Here is a 20,658-nt window from a genome sequence, read left to right on the forward strand (position 1 = left end):
GAGTGGAGTCACATAGAATGGCATTTCTTTTCAAATTGGCAAGTTCTTTTAATTCAGACTTCTCCTTGTTATTGCCTACTGGGGAGCATATATTTGCTTGTCAAAATGTATGCCAGGGTGGGAGAAAGTACTTTAGCATTTCTGGCAGATCCTGGGCTCTCAGGTGTAAGCAATTGGTCCCTTCCCAAGGCCCCCTCCCCCGCTACACCTCTCCCACCAGGAGGAGGGAGAGTCTGAAAGCTTTCAGAGGAAGAGTAATGCCTGGAGGAAGCTGGTGTCTCAGGGCTTTGCCCCTGCCTAGTACTCCTGCACAGTGTTGGGTGAGTGTGCGCATCTCAGTTTGCCTGGACACGTGGCTGCAAGGGTACACGTGTGTGTACCCGTGTGTACACCAAGGGGCAAGAGCTCTGAAGAGCTGCAGGTGAATAGCACCTCCCAGGCTCTTAGCCTCTTGCAGAAGCTCCTCTAAGCCTTAGGGGTAAGAACTCTAATTTGGGTCTGACTCGGCCATGTGGATTTCTGGGGGAAGAGGGTCCCAAGCAGAGTGAACAGAAAACGCACCATCTGTCTGGTTGCTGGAGGAGTGATGGGCCCTGTGGTCAGGGTGCAAGTCGCTGGGAGATGAATAAGAACTGAGGTCCACGGAGGGGACCAGAACCTTGTAGGCCATTGTGCAGACGTTAGCTTTGCCTCTGGAGGAGTGGCGTTCGGTGACTTGGGTTTCCGGAAGGTCCCTTTGGCTCCTTTTAAAGACTCGAGTGTAGGAAGGCGAGGCAGAAGCAGTCAGAAGGCTGTTGCCCAAACCCAGGCAAGATGGTGGCAGTTTGCCTCAGGGTGCTGTGGCTATGGGAAGAGACTGGGTTTGGGACTTATTTTGAAGGTAAAATCAACAGGATTTGCTGACAGATTGGATGTGGGGTATGAGAGGAAGAGAGGCGTTAGGGTGGATCCTTGGTGCCTATCAGGATGGCATTGCTGTATTCTGGGCTGGGGAAGGCACTGGGAGGTGCTCTACCCAAGCTTCAGGCTCCTCTTCTGCTTGGGGCCAAGGGTGGGTGCTAGGCTGCCCTGCTCAGGAGGGTTTGGGAGGGCAGGGGCATGGCCCTCGGATGGGGCGGTTGGTAGAGCTCTAGTAGACAGCTTGTAGCTGAGATGACATAAGTCCTACTCTAACTGTGATTCTTTAGGGAAGGTGTTTTTCTGAATTGGTTTTATTCCGTTTCCTGCTCTGTTCTTCTTGAGATACCAAAGACACTGGAATATGTGCTTTGAGACTTGCACTTCTTTCCTTAGCTTGGCCTCCCAGAGCTTGGGTAACGCCCCGGGGCTGCTGGTGGACATGGGCTCTAGAAATGGGCATGTAAGCTGCCTTTCCCTGGGCAGCACCCTCTCCTGGTGCCTGCAGCTTCCCGGGAACCCACTGCCCTGCACCCCCAGAGAGTCCTTTTCTGCAGAGTCTGTGGCTCTGCCGTGCTCTGACCGGCCGGTCACTCTGGGGTTTGGAATTCCTTATGGAAATCCGTTAACCTCCTCTCCGCGGTCCTCCTCCTCCCCCTTTCCCATTCCTGGAGAGAAGCTGGCTGGCAGATAGAGTGTTTTTCCTTGAAAGGAGTGTGGAGAGCCCTCTAATGGAAAAGTAAAATAATTCTTGGAATCCACACAGCACCCGAGCCAGCCAAAGCTGAGACCAAGTAAATTATTTGGGGTAATTTGCAAGGGCCGGAGTCAAACAAATTGCTTTCTTGCCCTGACCTCAGCTTGAATCTTCAGATGAGAAACCGGGGATTTTAGGAGCGTGATGAGAAACAGGAGCCGGTTGCTTCTGTCTGAGCCCCCTTTGTGTTAAGGGGTCCTCTGTGGGGTAGGGCTCACAGGTAAACATCTTTTGCCAGCAACAGGTTCCTCTCCATGGGGCGGGGGCTGGGGGGAGGGGGGGCTCCTTTGCCCAGCAGTCTTGATAAAGACCTTGAAACACAGCATTTAGAAGAAGAGTTTCACATCCCTCAAGTTAGGACTTAGTATTCCCCGCCCCCCGCCGCCCCCTCTCTCTGTAGTGCTGGCTTTGCCACACATAGAACTAATTATTCTGGAACCAGAGGCGATTCAAAGGAGAGCCCCTAGAGCAGGCTAGGCTGTCCGCTCAGAGACCCAGCCTTGTTGTCCGAGAGACCCTCAGGAAATCTCAAGGCCTCCAGCCACGGCCATGGCCCCCGATATGTCAGCACCAGCCTCTTCCTGAGCCAGGCAGAGCTGGGTTCCTGGTGTCTTTATTCTCATGGCAGCGCACTCCTCCTTGGCCAGTTTGCCAAGGAGCCCGGCACCAGGACCATCCTTCACCCACCGATCACGTCCTTCCCTCCTGGAGGAAAAGACAGTCTTCAGAAAGGGAGGAGCCCAGCACCGTTCCACACTAGCTGTTCCATAACCTCACGCCACGGCTCTCAAAGAATGTGTCGTGGGGATGTTTTTCTTGCAGCAGCTGGCAAACACCTTGTTTCTGTAAACGGCAGACGGGGCTGGCGACCGGGCTGCGGTCCTGGCCCCTTCCCCTCGGCGGGGAGAGTGGCCGGGGAGTCATTCTGTGTCCACGGAGCTTTTCTGTGGCTCCTCTTTCACATCAAGCCTTCTCCGCCACGTTCTGAAAACAGTAGCCGGGTTTGAGTTTCTTCCTATTTTTTATTTATGTCTATTTTTTTGTAGTTGTTCGGGGGAGGGGTGGACAGCCCTGGGGCAGTCCCAATTTTAGGTTGGCTCTTTGAGATGAATAAGTACTTAGCTGTTGCTCAACTACTTTTGTTTGTGACAGAAAGGGCAGTAAGCACCATGACATGAGAGAATTTCAGGTTTATTGTGACTTCTTTTTTGTGTTTGCATCTGTCCTGCTCACTTCGGGCCTTACAGGGCCTTACCCTAACCCCATAGGAGCCAGCACCGAAGACCATATGATTTGAAAGCTTTAGAAATCTGCGTGTGTAATATGTCTTTTGTGAAATTTTTTTTTGTTCTTTTGCTTTAGAAACTGTAATAATAATCCGCAGTAATTATCCCATAGTAGGCTGTCCTTTGTTACAGGGGCGCTGGATTTGTGTGAAAACGTGTCCTGTCTCCTGTTTCAACAGCTTGATTGTGCCCCCTCCCCCGTTCTGTCTTGGGCTGTTTGGAGGGCAGTTTCCACATTTCTGCCATATGTCTCAGAAGAGCTCGCGACTTAAAGGTGGGTGCAGACTTAGGACAGCGAGCTCAGTTCAGGTGGGGAGGCCGCCCTGTGACAGGGACTTACTCAGACAGCGAGCTGTTGCGACAGCTGCACTTGGACACAGTGCTTCTCCGTGCTGCCCTCTTCTCCTGAGAGGCTCCAACACATCTGAAATGCAGAGCACTTCACCAGGTTTTAACTTTCCCGGGTCAGACAGGAGCAGCTTCAAATCAGTCCGAGCACAGCAGTCTTTGTATGTTTGTACACATTTCCCCAGCTTTTAAAGAAAGGCAGTCCCTTTATTTCCCTTCCCTTCCCTTCCCTTCCCTTCCCTTCCCTTCCCTTCTTCTTTTCTTTTTTTTAAATGTATTGATTTTTAGAGAAAGGAAGGGAGAGGGAGAGAGAGAGAAACATGGGTGTGAGAGGGATACACCCATCACTTGACTCCTGCACGCCCGCTACTGGGGATCTAGACTGCAGCCTCAGCAGGTCCCCTGACCAGGAACCACCCTGCCACCTCTCTGTGCATGGGACACCCAACCAACACCCGCCCCACACCAACCAGGGCAGAGAGGGTCCCATGGCTGCCTCAGCTCCCTGTGGCGTGAGAGACGTGGACGCCATGGTGGCCGGATGCCAGGCCGGGCACTGTCCTGGGGGAGAATGAGTTTTCACAGCCTGTGAGAAAGGGAGGTAGATGGGGTAATTCTGTATAATCTTCCTCCTTCCCTTCCCTTCCCTTCCTCTTTCTCCTCTCTCTCTCTCTCTCTCTCTCTCTCTCTCTATTGTTTTGCATTCTGAGGCACTGGAGAGCATTTAGTCCTTAGCCTCCTGTCTGCTGAGATATTATGTTTTTTTAATAGTGCTTGTTTATGACTAAGGTCAAAGACAGTATTCAGAACAAAAATTAGAGTCAGTTCATAATTGAGTACATATGTATGTAACTGTTTATTTTTATAGTTTGCTAATTTATTTTTAAACAGCTCAGTTATGCCAACATGTTTATAGCTCTGTTCATCACATGCCTTACCAGTCGGGGGATAAAGGCACATGCTTTTCAATAGTTTGGATCCCAAGTTAAAGGAGATAATGCCATCAGGTAGCAATTTAATTACATTAATTGAATGTTTAGGCGGAAAGGTAGCTTTGCAGAGGCTATAACGAAATAGCATTTAGAAGCACACGTGTCTAAATCTCAGCATTACAGACATTATTTGAGGTTGCTGACAGAAAAATGGCTGTATATCAGGTTTTTAGAAGGAGACACGAGAGTGAATGCCGCCTTCACAGTTTGGCAGGCTGCTGGGCACAGCCATGGCCTTCGCCGTGGCCTGTATTGTTAGTCCTTGGGGCAGAGACACACAAAGGCGCTTGGGTGCGTTGCGTGCAGCCAGGGCTTTCCTGGGAGGCAGCCTGCCCCCTGGGGCTGGCTCACGGAGCCTGAACTGACGAGATGCAGTCTAGTGAGGTCTTTGTCACCTTGGAGGGTCGAGGCTTGGCACACTGGGGTTTATCTCCATGCCACTCCAGGCCAGCTCTGTCTGGCATCTGAAGGAGGGCTGTGTCAGGGTCCCAGGGGGTTTGCAGACCGGGGTGGCAGCCACTGGCAGAACCTGGGACATGAGATGAGGCCAGTCAGCCCGCAGCTCTGGCCTGATGCAGAGGAGTTAGACAGGGGCCAGAGCCCCAGCTCTGCTCACCTGCCTTCTCCTCGACGCCCTCGGACAAAGCGGGAGTGCCAACCTTTGGGTCCAGGTGTTCTTTCCCGCTTCTCTGTGATTTCGCCAACCTTTGGGTAATACGATTAGCTATTTTGGGTCCAGGTGTTCTTTCCCGCTTCTCTGTGATTTAGTGTGCTGGGTGTCAAAGGATGGCTAGAAAAAAGGGGTTTTGAGGTGTGCTGACAACTGGTCCTTTGCCCGTGAGCATTCATTGTCTCCTGACACCATCTGGTTTTCACCCTGGCTGCAAAGCCTAGTGTGGTGTCCCGTACCCTGCAACACCCTGCGTGGGTTACTTCCAAATGGCACCGCGCCTCCCCCGCAGCGTCTGGCCAGTAAATCAGGTGGGTCCGCTGTCGCGCCCAGGTGTTGGCTGGATGTGAATTTTTCTGCCCACCATTGCTTTGGGGGACACTGTCCTCCTCCCCCCGGTGGGGTTGTTCCTGGTGACGTCTGTAATTGGCCCTTTCCTTCGGGACTCATCCATGAATGACGTGGGCTAACATTAAAGACCCAGGTGGAGGGTTACCTATCCTCACCAAAGAGCAGGCAGCTGTGGCCCTGCCTCCCGGAGGGGGCGGCAGGCTGCGGGATTGTTCCTCAATGCCCTGGCCTTGGTGGCCTGGAGGTCCCTGTCTCTCGGAGCAGAGAGGAAGGGTGGGGAGGGAGGGGTGCCTCTGAGGGAAAGGAGGCTACTGGTTGGGACAGGAATGTAAAGGAGGGCTGGCTTGGCCCCAAGGGAAGGACAGGAAAGCCCGCACGCGGGTGCGGATCCAGTGTTTGTCCAGCTGAAAGCAGCCCCACTCGGTTGACTACGCGATGAGTGATTTCCCCGAGCTGACAGCTGCTGCAACACGTTTCACCTGCAAGTCCTGACAAGGTGGCGTGTTCTTCTGGGGCTATTGCTGCAGCAGGCATTTGGAAGAATCTGGAAGAATGGGGCTCCGAAGGACACCCTCGAAGCAATCTCTGAGACTCTGTGCCTTCCCGTCCTGCCAACCGTCTAGTTTTTTGGTTGATGAAAAAATTAGGCCCATCCCTTTTCAGACATCCATTGTGCTATTAATAATGAGGATAGACATAAAAAACAGTGTGTTTTTATGGGCTCGAATAAGCCCTTTGATGGGCATTGTCAGACTTGAGCCTCTCCTCATGAGTAACCTTGTGAAGAGGTCGGAGAGGTGGTATCTGAAGCCCAGAGAGGTGAAGGGCATGTCTGGCCTCACACAGCCCCAGGACCCAGGACCCAGGACTCCGGACTCTTGTCCTCCACTGTCCGCAGCCCTCCCACGCGCTGGCCGGCAGGGCTTGCAGAGGCTGGTTCTTGGCGGAAGGTCTGTTTGAACAGTTTGGAGCAGAGGAGTGGCTGGGGTGCTCACTGCTACGGGAGGCAGGTGGCAATACTTAGTTTTCTCCTTTCAGGGTTTGCAGGGACAGACTGTGCTGACATTCAACCTTTCTATATAATTTCAAGAATGTATGGCCATGGTCCCTGAGCACCAGGGGATATGTTAGGGTGGGAAGGCCTCTTTCTCAGTAAACTCCGCAGGTATGTTTCCCTGTGAGCAGCAGTACCTGTTCCTTAAGGTTAATTCCTAACTTGTTGCCAAGCCGGGAGACGGTGCCGAAGAGGGGGTTTGAGGGAGACACACAGAGGTGGATCTCTCATCGCCCTCGGTCTTCCGTTTGCATTCTGCGTTAGACTTGACATCTTCTGGCTTCCAGGATGCTGAGCTCCCATTTCCAGGAGAACATCGGTGTACAGATAAAAACCACAGGTAGTCAGAGGTTGGCTTGTTTGTTTTATTATGCCTTCCTCTGGGGGAGGGCGGACTGGCAGGGCGGAAGGTGCAAGTGTGTGTAATATTCTGGCATTCAGACTGGTGGCCTCCTCTACCTTTGCAGTGGGTGGCTGGGTTGGGCGAAGCCCCGAGGCAACTTTGAAAGGGAAGAGTAGGCCGGACGGACCTCAGGAAGACTGTGCGTCTTCATCGTCACCCCTGCATGCACGCCAGCAGGCAGCTGTGCGTGGACGGCTGGGGAAGCGGCGGTGCAGGGTGAGCCCTCGCCCTGTGCTCTCATGCGGAGGCTCGGTGGGCATCCCTGCTTTGTGTGGGGGAGTCCTGCCAGGTGAGCGGGAGTTGGAAAGGAGACCAGGGCCCTGTGGCACAAAGGTGAACCAAGCATGATCCTTTTCAGAGTTTGCAGAATGTGCCACCCAAAGTCATGAGTGCTCCCAGCAGGCTGTGGGAAATGCGGGGTTTTGGTCTGATTTGACCTTAACACTCAGTGTCTTTCATTTCCTTCCTTTTTTGGTTTAATTGGGACTTGACAATCAGTATCTTTCATTCCGTCTCTCCTTTACTTCCATCCCTTCTTTTCCTCCTTTATTATTTTTGAATCAACAGTCGATAATTAACTTTCAGGAGGTTCAGATGAATGCAAATTATTGTTTACTTTTAAAAGCTTTACAAAAGGAATTAAACTCCGACAAATGATCCAGAGCCGCGGTCGACAACCGATGGTCCATGAGGTCCAAAAGGTTGGCGACTGTTGATCCAGAGTATTGTTCCTCTCAATGGGCATTGGGTTTGCATCTTTTCTCCCAAATCTTGTAGTTGGGTTAAGTTAGTCCTCACAAAATGTCACACTTTCTTGGTCCAGCCATCTGAGTATTTGATGAAGGCTTTTCAGTCCTGGGTGGGAACTGCTGGGTGTGGAAACCACCAGTTGTAAACCCTGTGTGGGAGCTTGGACAGCCCTTAGACCCGAGTTCCACAGGTTTCCTGGCCTTGGGCAATGCACAGCAAGTCTGCCTGGTAGGTGGGGGCCTTATGCTCCATCCTGGGAATAGATGGAGGAGAAGACACAGAAAAAAAATGTTATGGTGCATAGACAGCCAAGAGTCAGCTGTCTCCAGGGAGAAGTCTGGGTTCTGGGGAGGGGGGGGTGGTGGTGGTATATGGGTGAGAGTTTGAATAAGAAGCCAGATCCTTGGAGAAGTGAGGTTCCTTTGCTACTGCCCTCTTCTTCTGTCGTGGATCTCCTGGTTGGCCTCCATCTTTCCTACCTGCTTGGAGATGGCTGTGGCTTCTGAATGGGGCTGACATGCTCGGAGTGGGGGGTGGGAGGGGGTGGCCCTCCTGGCTCTGGGATGACTGGGTTTGGAGGAGGTGGCCTTTTCCCCTGTTCCTACCCTCAAGGCAAATGCAGTGAGTGGGTCTGGGACTCCCCTCCCCACAGATACCTTCATGACTGGCTTTGATCCTTATTTTAAACACATTCCATGTGTATTAAGATGACAGACACATTGGTTTTGCTCCAAGCAAGTAGCCATCCACCCTAGATGGGCCCTGGGTCCTAAAGACAGGTAGGTGTTTGGAAGAGAGAAAGCAACAAGCAATGCTATTTCTCCCGAGAACCCCTGATGGATGAGCGTTGTGGCTCTCTGTCTAGCTCACACCTTCCCCTGTCTCATTTTGCCCATGAGAGACTTGACACTCTTAGAGATTAAGTGCCTCCTCCTGGTCCCACAGCTTCTTAGTGACAGGACTAGAATTGGTGTTTGTCTGATTGCCAGTGGAGTGCTTTTTCTGTCCTACTGTATTTACCAGGATCAGTGCTAACTATGTTTTTCTTATTGGCATGTCTTAAACACATATTTTCATATAAGAAAGCAGGGGATTGGGTAGGAATAATACTTCTGATGTAGGAGGAAGATAAAGGGAGGAAGTTGAGTGGGGACAGTTCCGGAGCAATACCTGAGGTTGGCGTTGTATGTACGAAGCCTGTGCGGGCAGAATGAAAAAAACAACAACACATGTGCTTGCATGTACCCACTGGGCTACCCTTCCAAATCCCACCAAGTTATTCTGTCTGTGTGACTTCAGGAGGCCGAGACGTTTTCCGACGGTTTATTTTTTCATTTGCTTGCGGGTGGGGGGAAACCAACACGGCTGCTGGTTTACCTGCTCTCTGACTTCGGAGCTCGGCCACTCCTCTGCGTGTCTCTTTGTTGCACCGACTTTTACAAATCAGGACAATAAACTGAGGCACCTCGGCTGACTCCGAGGGACCTGATACCTGATTGTTGCTCTGATAGGTAGCTGTACAAATATTTATATGATTCCGATAGTCTTGAGTTGCGTTGTCGCAACACGCAAAGCTGTCAGGTTTCCAGGACTTTCTGGTGGCAAAGCTTCCCAGTGGAGGGAGGATTGTGCTCGATCTGGCCTTTCCTCCCCGAAACCCTGTTAGCCTGAGATTTCCCCCAATGCAGCACAAGTTGTGCAGAGAGAAACGGGATATTGCCCGGTTCGTTCCGTCACTAACGAGTGAAATAACCAGGAGAGGAGGCCATTCTGGAATGCAGAGGGGCCGGTGTGGCTTCTCAGCACGTGTCACCCTGCACCCCCTTCCTAAGTTTTCATGTGAGACGAGCAGAGTGCTGTAATTAAGGAAGCAATGTAGTACTCGTGAAAAGCTTTTATCTCTTGCCACTCAGGTGAGCACCTGAAAGAATTTATAAACCATGGGAGAGTGACTAATCATATTACAAAAGTGTCCTGCATTTTCCTGAGGGATCCAGGCCTTCCTGGGACACCTCCACGTCCATTTACAGATCATGCAGGATTAGAGCCGCTAGACTGTGAGCTCCTTACGGGCAAGGAATGAGGCACATCTCCTCTTGTCCTCCTGGCCATTAGCCGTACGCGTGTGGGTCAAATGAAAGGAATTGGCTGCCGTTGAATATCAAGGGGAGGGAAGGCAGCATTTCTGGAATGACGTAAAAAAGTGCAGAATTGGGTTTTGACTGACACCGTGCCAGCAACAAGTCTTGTTTCGGAAGACAGGCCAAGAGCGTCTCGTTTGGGAGGGGCTCATGAGTCAGTGGGAGCCCCTCTGTTGTTGATTTAGTGAACTGTGATTGGGCCGAGCAGTTAAGGTTTCCCCCACATTGCAGATGAGGAAGTGAAGCCCAGATGTGCTTGCGAACCTGCCCCACAAGGTGCCTGAGTCCCAGCAGGTCCTGAGCTCCTGCTCTGGGCTCAGCGCCTCACAGACACTATTTGAATCAGTTTCCACAGCTACCCCAGGAGGCTGACAGTATCGTACGTCATGCACATTTTACTGATGAAGAAACTGAGGCTCAGAGAGGTTAATGAGCTGCTCTGGGTTGCACAGCCAGGAAGAGGTGGTAGAGGAAGACTCCAAAATCGAACTGAGGAGCCTCAGTGCTCGCCCTGCTGACCCGCCAGAGCTGGAGGCCACGCGCTCTGGGTTTGATGTCCCAGGCCTGTCAGCCTCCCACCCTGACTGCTGGCAGGTGCTGGTTTTAGAGATAACAGCCGGCAGGCTGGCTCTGGACTTGGTCCTGAGGGGTTGGGAGGGGTGGAGTGTCCTTAGTACACCTAGTTCTTTCCACTGTTTCTCCCGTCTCTCCCAGGGCCTCACCTTCCTTCCCTACCGCAGAGACTGTCCGCCTGGCTCCTGGGTAGGCCACCTGCTCCCACGTGCATTCCTGCCGGGGATTATTTCTCAGGCCGGGCCACGGCCGTTCCCCATCCCGCTCACGAGGCATGTCTGTCAGCCCGCAGGGGTGCGGTTCAAGAGGTGGAGGAGTCAGAGGCGGCTGGCTTGTGGGAACTGGTCCCAGGGACCCCCACCTGTCCCCTTTATCCTCCCCGCCAGGCTAGAGTTGGTGAGTTTCACTTTCAGGACCACCCCTCTGACCCACAGCCCCTCTGCTGCCCCATGTCTCCCCCAGACCTTTCGGGCCCTCTGGGTTTTCCATCCTGGGCAGAGCAGCAGGACTGTGGGAGTCCCAACCCTCAGTGCCCTGGGCACCGTCCTGACATGCAATCACTCTGGCAAGCAGCCTCCGGCAGGCCTGGGCAGGGGATGGAGGGGAGGAGAAGGAGAGCTGCAGCAGACCAGACGAGAGACAAAAGCCAGCTCAGGAGCACTCCGTCTGGCAGTGGGGTGGGTGCCCCGGCTGCAGGGGCCGGCCCAGGCTGGCCTGCCCTGGAGGAGTCAGGCGGTGCCTGCTCTCTCGGGCTCAGTCCTGCTGGCGGCTAGCCAGCTGCTGGAGCTGTGTGTGGGGCCAGGAACACAGGGGCTGAAAGTCTTGAAGGTTACGAGTAGGGAGGAGGAGAAGAAAGAAGGGAGATAGCAGAGCAGCAAACAACTTGGGCATGTATCTTGCCACCACACCCGTGGCCCAGGTGTTGCCCTAGAGCTGTTTCGAAGCAGCCACTCCCCTTGGGGCTGAGCGGGTTTCTTCACTCCAGTCCATGCTTTGGTTGTAGGGGGTCTCATGGTCCCTCTGGCTCACTGACACCTGTACCTGGGGCTGGTGGGTAGGTGCAGGGTGGTTGGCAAACATTGTCTTAAAAAGGTAGCACTTTGAAGGAGCCATGAGTTCCTTCACCGCTGGCCGGATGGCCTGAAACAAGCTGATCTACCCCACTGAGCCTCAGTTTCCTTATCTGTAGAATGGGGCTAATTACCTTTCCTGTCCACTGGGGAGAAATGTTCTGCTTGACTCTCACTTGCTCAGAGGTGCTACCGAATGCGCGTCTTTTCCCAGGGGCGTTGCTGTGGAAGGCAGAAAGCATGGCGGTCTTTTGACTTGGCCTCAGGCACTGCTGGCTGGAGGTGTGTGGCAGGGAAGGGGTGTGCCGGGGCCCCTGGCAGCCCCCTGAAGAGCACTGTTTGCCGACCTAGCACAGCACGTGTGGTGGCCCCAGCTGCCTTTGGCCTCCCCAGGCTCTGAGGCCAGACATTGTTCTTCAGCCCTTTGGCTTGGGCCCAAAGATGGGAGAAGATGATGGCAACCCTAGGAACCTGAGCTCCAGAGGACATGCCATTGGGTCACCTCTCAGAAAAGGCGAAGATCCGTGTTTTGTCATAGTGTCCTTCCCTTTTGCTGCTCATGTGCAGAGCCAGAGGAAGGGAAAGTGCGGGGAGGGGAGATGCTGTGCCTGGCTCCCCGCCTCCCCCTGCCTGCTTCCTGTTCTGTTAGAGAAATACAGTTTCTGCATGAGCTGCACAGTCTGATCAAAGTCTAGGGATTCTTCAACTGTATGTTTAAGGTACACGTATTAGTACATAAACCCAAGGGGCTTCCCTTAGCAGCCAGCTCTCCAGGTGCCTCGGAGAATCAGCAGCCTGGCCAACAATGGGCGGGGCGGGGACGACCTTGGACGTGCAGATGACCTTAGTGGCCCCACTGGCGTCAGGCCTACTTCTCCCTCGTCTGCCCGCTTCCCTCTCTTTCATACGTGTTGGCGAGTAGCGGGGTAGACCAGGTCACCCCTGCCCACTTCCCTTCAGTACCCTAAATGTATTTGCTATTAAAATTAGACAAATAAATGCAGTTCCAGAGGTGGCACTGTGATGAATGCCCCAGGCCACTTCTAAGAAGCCACGTGAGTATGGGGCAGCTCAGTGCCTCGTGGCGCCTTCTGGTCCTGGGCTGATGCAATGCTGGAAGGCCGTCACCTCCCCACCTCCTCGGTGCACGCCCTGCAACCTCGTAGGGACCCCTGCGTCCTGCCCAGCCTGGGTGTGCGTCTTGTGTGCTTGGTGCGCACTGATAGGGGTCACCAGTGGGGAGGAGTCCTCCTTGGAGCTACCACACGTCCCATGAGCTGTCCCCGAGGCTGTGCCCAGCCCGCAGTGTCCAGGGCCTCCTCTGCCAGGGCCCTGCTGGTTATCACTGTGGGCATTATCTCCACTCACCACCTCTGTGCCCAGGGCTATGGTGTCCCCTTGAAGAGCCACACACCCATCTATCCAGAGGCCCCTCTTGCTCAGAGTCTGACCCAGTCTCCCCCACCCCCTTCCCGCCCCTCCAGCAACCTGGCCCAGTGACTTTTGATCAGCCCAGCCCTGCTCAGGGCAACATCTTTCCCCAAAGGACCAGACCCTGTTCTCTAGGGGCTCCCTTGCCTGTGGGTACCCCAGTCCCTCACCTCCTCGGGGCTGCTGGTTTTGTGCAACACCCAGACCTTCCTGGATCCTCAGTGGTCCTCGGTGATGCAAGGTTTCAATTAGGGCCATGCACAGGACCCCATGAGCATCTCTCTGCTACATCACTGTCCTGTCATTGGCAAGGGGAGAAATGGGACAGAAGAGGCCATGGAGTCCTCTGGGGTCAGTGCTGACGATAAGGTACAGAGGGTGTCAAGACTGGCCTGGAAGGGCTTCCAAGTTGTTAAATCGCTCTGTGAGCTGCAAAGTGCCATTCCGTGGAAGCTATTATTACTATCATCATAATGGTCATTATCATCACCATTATAGGTTATGGCAATGAGGTAGGTGGTAACTGGCGGGCACTGATCGAGTCTCCAGCTGATTCCTGACTTCAGAGGCCATGAATTTGCCCACCTGGAACATTCCACTTCAATTCAAGTGCTGGGGTGTGTCTAGACTTCACAGCTCTCTGGTATTCCCTTGGCTTGCTATATATTGAGGACTAATTTCTAGGGTTTGACTTGAAGACAACTTATATATCCTTGCATACGAGTTATCCGCATTGTGAAAAACCCTGAATTTATCAAACAGCAGTAAAAAAGTGATGCTTCATTTTACAAGTGATTTTCCCCCCACTTTACTAAAGGATCCACAGTGCTGTTCCTTTTCGATGGAATGTTTCCGTGTCTCCCTAAGTGTTTACAGGCCATTAACCACTCCATGGAAAGGCTTTGATAGAGACAAGGAAGGCTGCAAGATAATAGCTTCCCTGCTCCAGCTTAGAGGGTGCACGTTCAAGAGAATTAGAGCCTGTTGGGCAACAGGTGTCTGCTAAGCCCTCCATGCACTCAAGGCTGGGGGAAGAGAGATGGGGAGCGAATCACCCTTCTGAGAACTTACAGTCCCGTTGGAACCCGTATTTCTTGTGCAGTAATTGTGAAGTCAGTGTCGGGAAGACAGAAATTACGTGCCAAGTTGTGTCCACTCGTCTCTTATGATGGCTGATGGGAAAATGGGCTCTGCTTTACTGTATCCTGTTTGCATCCATGGAGGGAGTTTGAGGAAGGGGTTGGCCTAAGACTCCTTTTGGGAGCATGGGGTGCAGGGGATTGGCTGCGGTGGAATTTAATTCTGTGTTATTGGGATTTGGACTCCAGAAATGCCCCAGGTCCCTGGGCTGCTGGGAGAGCCAAGCTGGTGAGGAGAGAGGGTTGTGTAAGGTGGGAGAGAGGTACTCATCGAGCTCTTCCAGGGGAAACTGGCTCAAGTCTGTGTCTCAGACCAGCGGCAAAGGAGAAGGTGATTGTCATCCTCTGTCCTCCTGCTCTCCTTCCTGCTGCTGCTCTGAGCTCCCTTTCGCCGTGTGTCCAGAGCTGACCAGGGAACAACGGCCTATCTTCCTACGGTTAGCCCCAGCCTTGCCTCTGCCTGGGAAATGGTTATATAAAGCTCCTGGTCTGGCCTGGACATCTGCCTCAGAGGGTTAGCCACTGTCCCTTTACTAACACGTTTGAGATATTGCTCCCTCCCCCTATCTGTAGCAGCCTGCACTACCTCCAGGGGCAAAGGCATTCCATAAATGCATTTATTGGACTTTAATTGTATAGGCCAGAATTTGTTTTTCCTGCTCCCAGTATTCCCCCCTAATTCTAGCGTTCTGGGATTTCACAAGTAAGCCCATGTACACCTAATCTGTTTCCTCTGTATACACATAGCGTTCAATCATTTCTCCTTTTGTTATCCTTAAAGCCTTCATCATCATTTGAGTTTTCAAATCTGAGGGTGACCCTGGCCTCTTTCTTTTTAGTTTGTCCCCCACCTCTTTTCTGGCAATCTTTCCCTGGCCTGTCTTATGTTTCTTAGGTGTTTTTTTAAAAAAAAAAACTTTAAGGAGAATGTAATTTAGACTCTCAGAGCAGTGGTGCATCATTTAGAGCCTGCAGGTCCAGCATGCCCTGAGCGTGCCATCTCTGCCCAGCCTCACGGTGGCAGGGTGTTTGGGTTAGGGGAGGAGTGTTGAATTGCCCATCTCAGCAGGACGGGAATTGGGGTTTGCCAAACACCTTTTATGTATACGTTCAGATTGAGGGTCCCTTTGGAACATTTTGACTTTCAGGAAAGTCCCAAACTCTCAAACCACAGGGATCACAACACAGTGTCTGCACCCCAACCAGGAAAACAACCTGACTGCCCCCATTCATTCCTCGGGGGGTCCACCCCGAGGTGCCAGTAGATTGTCCTGTGAGAGGAAAGGAAGCTAGGTTGGGAGTGATACGGCTGAGGAGAGACCCAGGGCTGGTCCGTGCCCCAGGTGTGTACCGGTAAGAGCAGGTAGCTGATTCCAGTGCAGAGTCCCAACATTGGCCCGGATAGAGATAGGACATTCACTCTTAGACTGACACCCCAGGGTCAACACATTGGTCTGGTGCAAGCTAACAGTCACTTTTATCAAAGGCCCCATGGAAGGGCTGGGCCTCCGATTGGGGTGGGGTGGAAGAGGGGTGGTAGATCTCCCGTCTGTGGCTGTTTGCTCAGGCGGCCTCTTTCAGAAGGCTCTCTTGTAGGCAGAGAATTAGATTTTCTTTCTCAATGGAAATAACTCTTCCCACCTCATCACTGTCCATCCATTTTTCATCCATTAGCCACTGTCCATCTGTCCAGCCGTCTGTCATAGAGAGGCACCTATCAGCTACCGGCTGTTATGCTGGAATCTGTATTCCCAATTGACCCCTCCCTGAGCCTCATATTCTTTTCCTCGGTTCTCTCCCTCTTTCTGTTGATCTGGACTGGCTCTTGGGAGAGGGGCTGATGACCTCATTTCTGCTGAGGCATAATTAATAAATACCAGGAGGCACGCATTTTATTTCACAAACACAGCACTTACGCTGTTCTAAGTACTTTACAAATATTAACTAATTTACTTTCATAACAACCCTATGAAGCAGACACTATTATTATTCCCATTTTACAGATGAGTCAATTTTTTTATTCCAGCTGAAGAAATAAAGTTTGGTGGTGAAACATTAGGGGTGAGCCAGCAGTTATTTGTCATCACAGGACCAGTCTGCATCTCCCCAAGTCTCCCTTTGCCAACTGAAGATTAGGTAGTTGGAATGAGCACTTCGCTATTTCCTGTCAGCTACCTCTGAGCCGCTTCCACGTCCCTCTCCCGCACTCCCAACCCTGTAGAATGACCCAAGGTTTAAAGACATTAGGGTATTAGAGGTCATTTATCCAACCTGCTTGTCTACACTGGGGAGACTGAGGTCCAGAGAGGTGATAAGACCTGTCAAAGTCACCCGGCCAGTTAGTGGCGGGGCACACAGACGAGAAGCTGGGACTGACTCCCACACTCCACGCCACTCCATCAGCACCGTCCTCTCCCCCGCCTCCTGCTTCCCCAGTCTGTTCAGCCAAAGGATCTATTGCCCCAGGAACAAGAATCTGCTCAGGTATCTTAAGTAGTAGGTGTGCCTCACTTATGGGCTTTGCTTTCTTTTTTCTCAGTTTATTGCCAGCAGCAGTCTCTGTTCTGTTTTCTTCAGCTTATTCCCCTTGAGTTACTGTCTTTTTATTTAAGGTGGCTGCCTCTTTTGTCCACGTCCCCTCCACTCCCCATCTCTTCCCTTAATCCCCTTCTACCACGCGGCTGTAGCCTCCACTCTCTGGCTCCTCCCGGAGGTTGGGGGACAGGGGAATAAGGGGACTCTTCATTTCTCCCCCTGATTCTCTGCTGTCCACAGCACTGGCCAGCAGCTGTCCCCCCCGCCCCCACCTCCACCCCCTAGGGATGTTGTCTGAGAGAGGCCTTGATGTTGTCTTTCTTCCCAAGGCCTTTTGGAAAAGTAGAAGTTATCTCCAGGACCCTTGGCTGCTGTTCAACTGCATGGCTAATGGAGGAGGTCAACCACCCCCCTTTCCAACCTAGTGGGGGCTCTTAGGGTTCTCAACACTGCATTTAATAGTTGCCCGACTCAGAAGGGACCTCAGTCCAAATGAATGTCCATTATAAAAAAGGTTTGGGGTCTCTTCCCATCACTTCTTCAGGGTAGTGGAGAGTTTTTTAGGGAATAAGATGACATTTGGTAATTGAGCCAAACAGATGGCTGGTATACAGGCTTTGGAGTTGGACTGCCCGGGGGATGGGGAAGAAGTGGGGTGACAGAATAGGGGCTCCCTGGACTCTCAAACTCAAAACCCTTTCTGTGTCCTCAAAACTTGTTGCCCTAGATCAGTGGTTCTCAACCTTCCTAATGCCGTGACCCTTTAATACAGTTCCTCATGTTGTGGTGACCCCCAATTTCATTGTTACAAATTGAACATAATTAAAGCATAGTGATTAATCATAAAAACAATATGTAATTATATATGTGTTTTCCGATGGTCTTAGGTGACCCCTGTGAAAGGGTCGTTCGACCCCCAAAGGGGTCGCGACCCACAGGTTGAGAACTGCTGCCCTAGATATTTACCTAAGAGAAAGGAAGACATGCATTCATATAAACTCACATACACAAATATTAATTGTATTAATATTAATAATTGCATTGTTCATAATCGTCAGAAAGCAGTAACAGCCCCAATGTCAATCAATAGATGAATGGTTAAACAAATTGTAGTACAGCCATACAATGGAATACTCAATGTAAGAATGAACTAGTAATACACTTAGCAACACGGGTGGATCTCAGAATCATTCTGCTTAGTGAAAGAAATTGAATACAAGAGGGGACAGGCCTTATCATTCCATACATATGAAATTCTAGAAACATTATGACTAGAGTGATGGGAAGCAGATCAATGACTGAAAGGGGTCAGAGGATGGGGAGGGGATTGGGTGCAAAGGGGCGTGAGAAAACTTTTTAGAGTGATGGAAATGTTTTATATTTTGATTTTGGTGGAGATTATATAACTGTATAGAATTAGCAAAATTCATCCAACTGCATACTTAAAAGGAGTGATTTTTATTGTATGTAAATTATGCCTCAATAAAGCGGGGGGGGGGGGGGGGGGAGAACCACACACAAAAAACCAGCCCCTTGGGTTGGACCATCAAGGAGGGGCTGTCTATCTCTAGCCTTTAACTATTTGCGACTTTGCAAGACCCCAGCGGTCTTGGAGGGTGCTGGGGGGTGGGGTGGGGGCACCACAGTCCATTTCAGGAATAGCAGAGTGCTCTTTGGATTTTGAGGAGATTTCATAGAAGTTGTTGATGATTTCACAGAAGAGGCAGAAGCAGACTGAGATGGTATTATCCACCACAGCAGAGCATGTGTATTTGGGTGAGAAACATGTGAGCACCTGGGAGTGTTGGAGGGACGGAGAAGGTAAAGGGAGGGTGTTCATGTCATAGAACCCAGTGGGCTTTAAAAAATGTGAAGGGGAGAGGGTGCCCAAGGCTTATTCATTGATGTATCTTCTCCCTGTGTGGAGATCCCAACTGTGTAACTGTCTGGTGAATTCCTGTAAAGTGAGAGTTTTTTTGTTTGCTTTTAACCTCCACCTTCCTCCCCGAATTGTCTCTCATGCCGAGTTTCCAAGGTAGTCAGCATAAAGACGGTATCTGAACTTGGCTCATGTCTTTGGCAGACTTGCATGGAGCGCCTTTTCTGAATGGACCCAGTTTCAGGGGCAAGGCTGTGTAGATTTGGGTCCTTACCATGGGAACCTTCGTGCATGCATAGTGTCGGGTCCTACCTGGCCGCATGGCCTGATTCCAGGTCTTGGCTGTCAAGGTGGAGTGAGGGTGCCCAGGGCGCTTTGATAGGAGCAGTCAGCCCAGTCTGGGGAACTGTGGCCAACATTTCAAGTGGTAGTTACATTCACCGCTGCCTTCATTTCTGCTAGGCCTTCCCTTTACCACACCCAATAGCTAAAGGGAACCAGCAATGTCCATGTTCACTGCTCTCTGGCATTAAACGAAGTCCTTTTCAGTGGTGCTGGATTGAAAAGAGTATGAAGAGTATGTTTTAGAACCTGGCCTTTGCACCCAGGATACACTCTTGCTGGGTCTCACTTCTTTTTTTTTTTTTTTAAATATATTTTATTGATTTTTTACAGAGAGGAAGGGAGAGAGATAGAGAGTTAGAAACATCGATGAGAGAGAAACATCGATCAGCTGCCTCCTGCACATCTCCCACGGGGGATGTGCCCACAACCCAGGTACATGCCCCCGACCGGAATCGAACCTGGGACCCCTCAGTCCGCAGGCCGACGCTCTATTCACTGAGCCAAACCGGTCTTGGCATGGGTCTCACTTCTTTGCAGGCAACTGAAGTACAGCTACAGGGTTGCCCAACCTTCCAGTTGGGCTTCACGTAGAGATGTTATTATTTTTTGGTAACTCTGACACCCAGACTTGATCGGCGTGGCACATGCTCTGGCTGTTCTTCTCCAGGGTGTGGGGTGGCTGTTTAAAGAGGGTGGATATGAATGCTAATCTTTGGGGAGCATAACATGTTCCTGCCACTTGCCTGTTTTTATCTGGAGAAGTTCAAGCAGATATCAGAAGGGAACTGTTTGTGGGCACAGAGATGGTTTAAATGACCATTATGAACAGAAATGATATTTGGCAAAATGACTTCCCTTTTAGGAAGGTGAAGCGGCCATCTAACCACTATTTGTTGAATTCCTAGGATATGTGTGTATCATATCACATACTCTGCTGGGTACTTTGAAATAAAAACAAGTAGAAGATGGAGTCTCTGCACTTAAGCACATTGGGAAGTCATGGTATTAAATAGAGGCTGAGTGAGGTAACCAGTGATATAAGGATGGCGATGAGGCCAGAGCAGTGCAGGGAATGAGTACGAGGCTGGAGAAGGAAGAAATTGAGTCTACATGCTATGGCGGCTCGTAGACCTTTAGCTGGGCCTTCAAGTATGAACAGGTCTTAGGAAGTCAGAGAAGAAGGAGAGAAGCCAGAATGGATATGAGACTGGGAGGGATTTTTACTTGAGCCGAGTACTTTCATTTGTGCATAGCGGGAGCTAAGCCTGAGGTAGAAATCTGGGACTAGATTATGGAGCTCTGGGACGATGGGTTAAGGATTTGGTCTGTATCCTGTCAGCCATCAAGGCTGGGGAACTGTGCTGACACAGGGCAAAGGCAGCATTCTAGGAGATGTAAATCAAGGACTCTGTCCAGGGATGGGAGGGGCGGCTTGTTGGGTCTTCTCTGTAATGTCCTTCATGCTACGTTCTCTCCCCCATTGACATGTATGTCCTAGAGCAGTGGTTCTCAACCTTGGCTGCACATTAGAATCACCTGGGAATCCTGATTTCTGGGCCTCATCCTCCGGAAATTCTGTTTCTTTGTTAAAAATGTTTCTTTGTTACTAATGTTGTGGCCCCACCCCATAACAAAGAAACAGAATTTCCGGAGGATGAGGCCCAGAAATTAGGATTTTAAAAAGATTCCCCAGGTGATTCTAATGTGCAGCCAAGGTTGAGAACCACTGTTCTAGAGGATAGAGTTGATTGACCGTAGGGTTTCCTTTCATAAGCAAAATGGAGCCAACCATTGTAGGGGACTAGCAAATGGGTCTGTTATTAATGGAGAGGAAATTGTAAGTCTCGCAGTTTTCATTGGGGAGTGGACAGGAATGAAGTTGGGAAGTGAGAGTCTATCATGTTCCACTTTGTTCCCTGCCCCTCCCTTCCAGATGACCCATGCTGGGGAGTTGTTCAGGGCGTGGACAGTGTTTCACGATGGCCTTTGTCATTCAGGTGGCATGCCATGGAACAAGGCAGGCACCAAAATTCATGT

General features: G+C 51.3%; 1 protein-coding gene across 7 annotated transcripts in view; it reads left to right on the top strand.

Annotated features, from left to right (window-relative positions):
* BCL11A (B-cell CLL/lymphoma 11A (zinc finger protein)) overlaps positions 1–20,658 on the top strand; it is a 99,464-nt gene that overhangs the window by 40,500 nt on the left and 38,306 nt on the right. The window lies entirely within an intron of this gene.

The sequence above is a fragment of the Myotis brandtii genome, unplaced genomic scaffold (genome assembly GCF_000412655.1).
Source record: "Myotis brandtii unplaced genomic scaffold, ASM41265v1 scaffold84, whole genome shotgun sequence".
Lineage (NCBI taxonomy): Eukaryota > Metazoa > Chordata > Mammalia > Chiroptera > Vespertilionidae > Myotis > Myotis brandtii.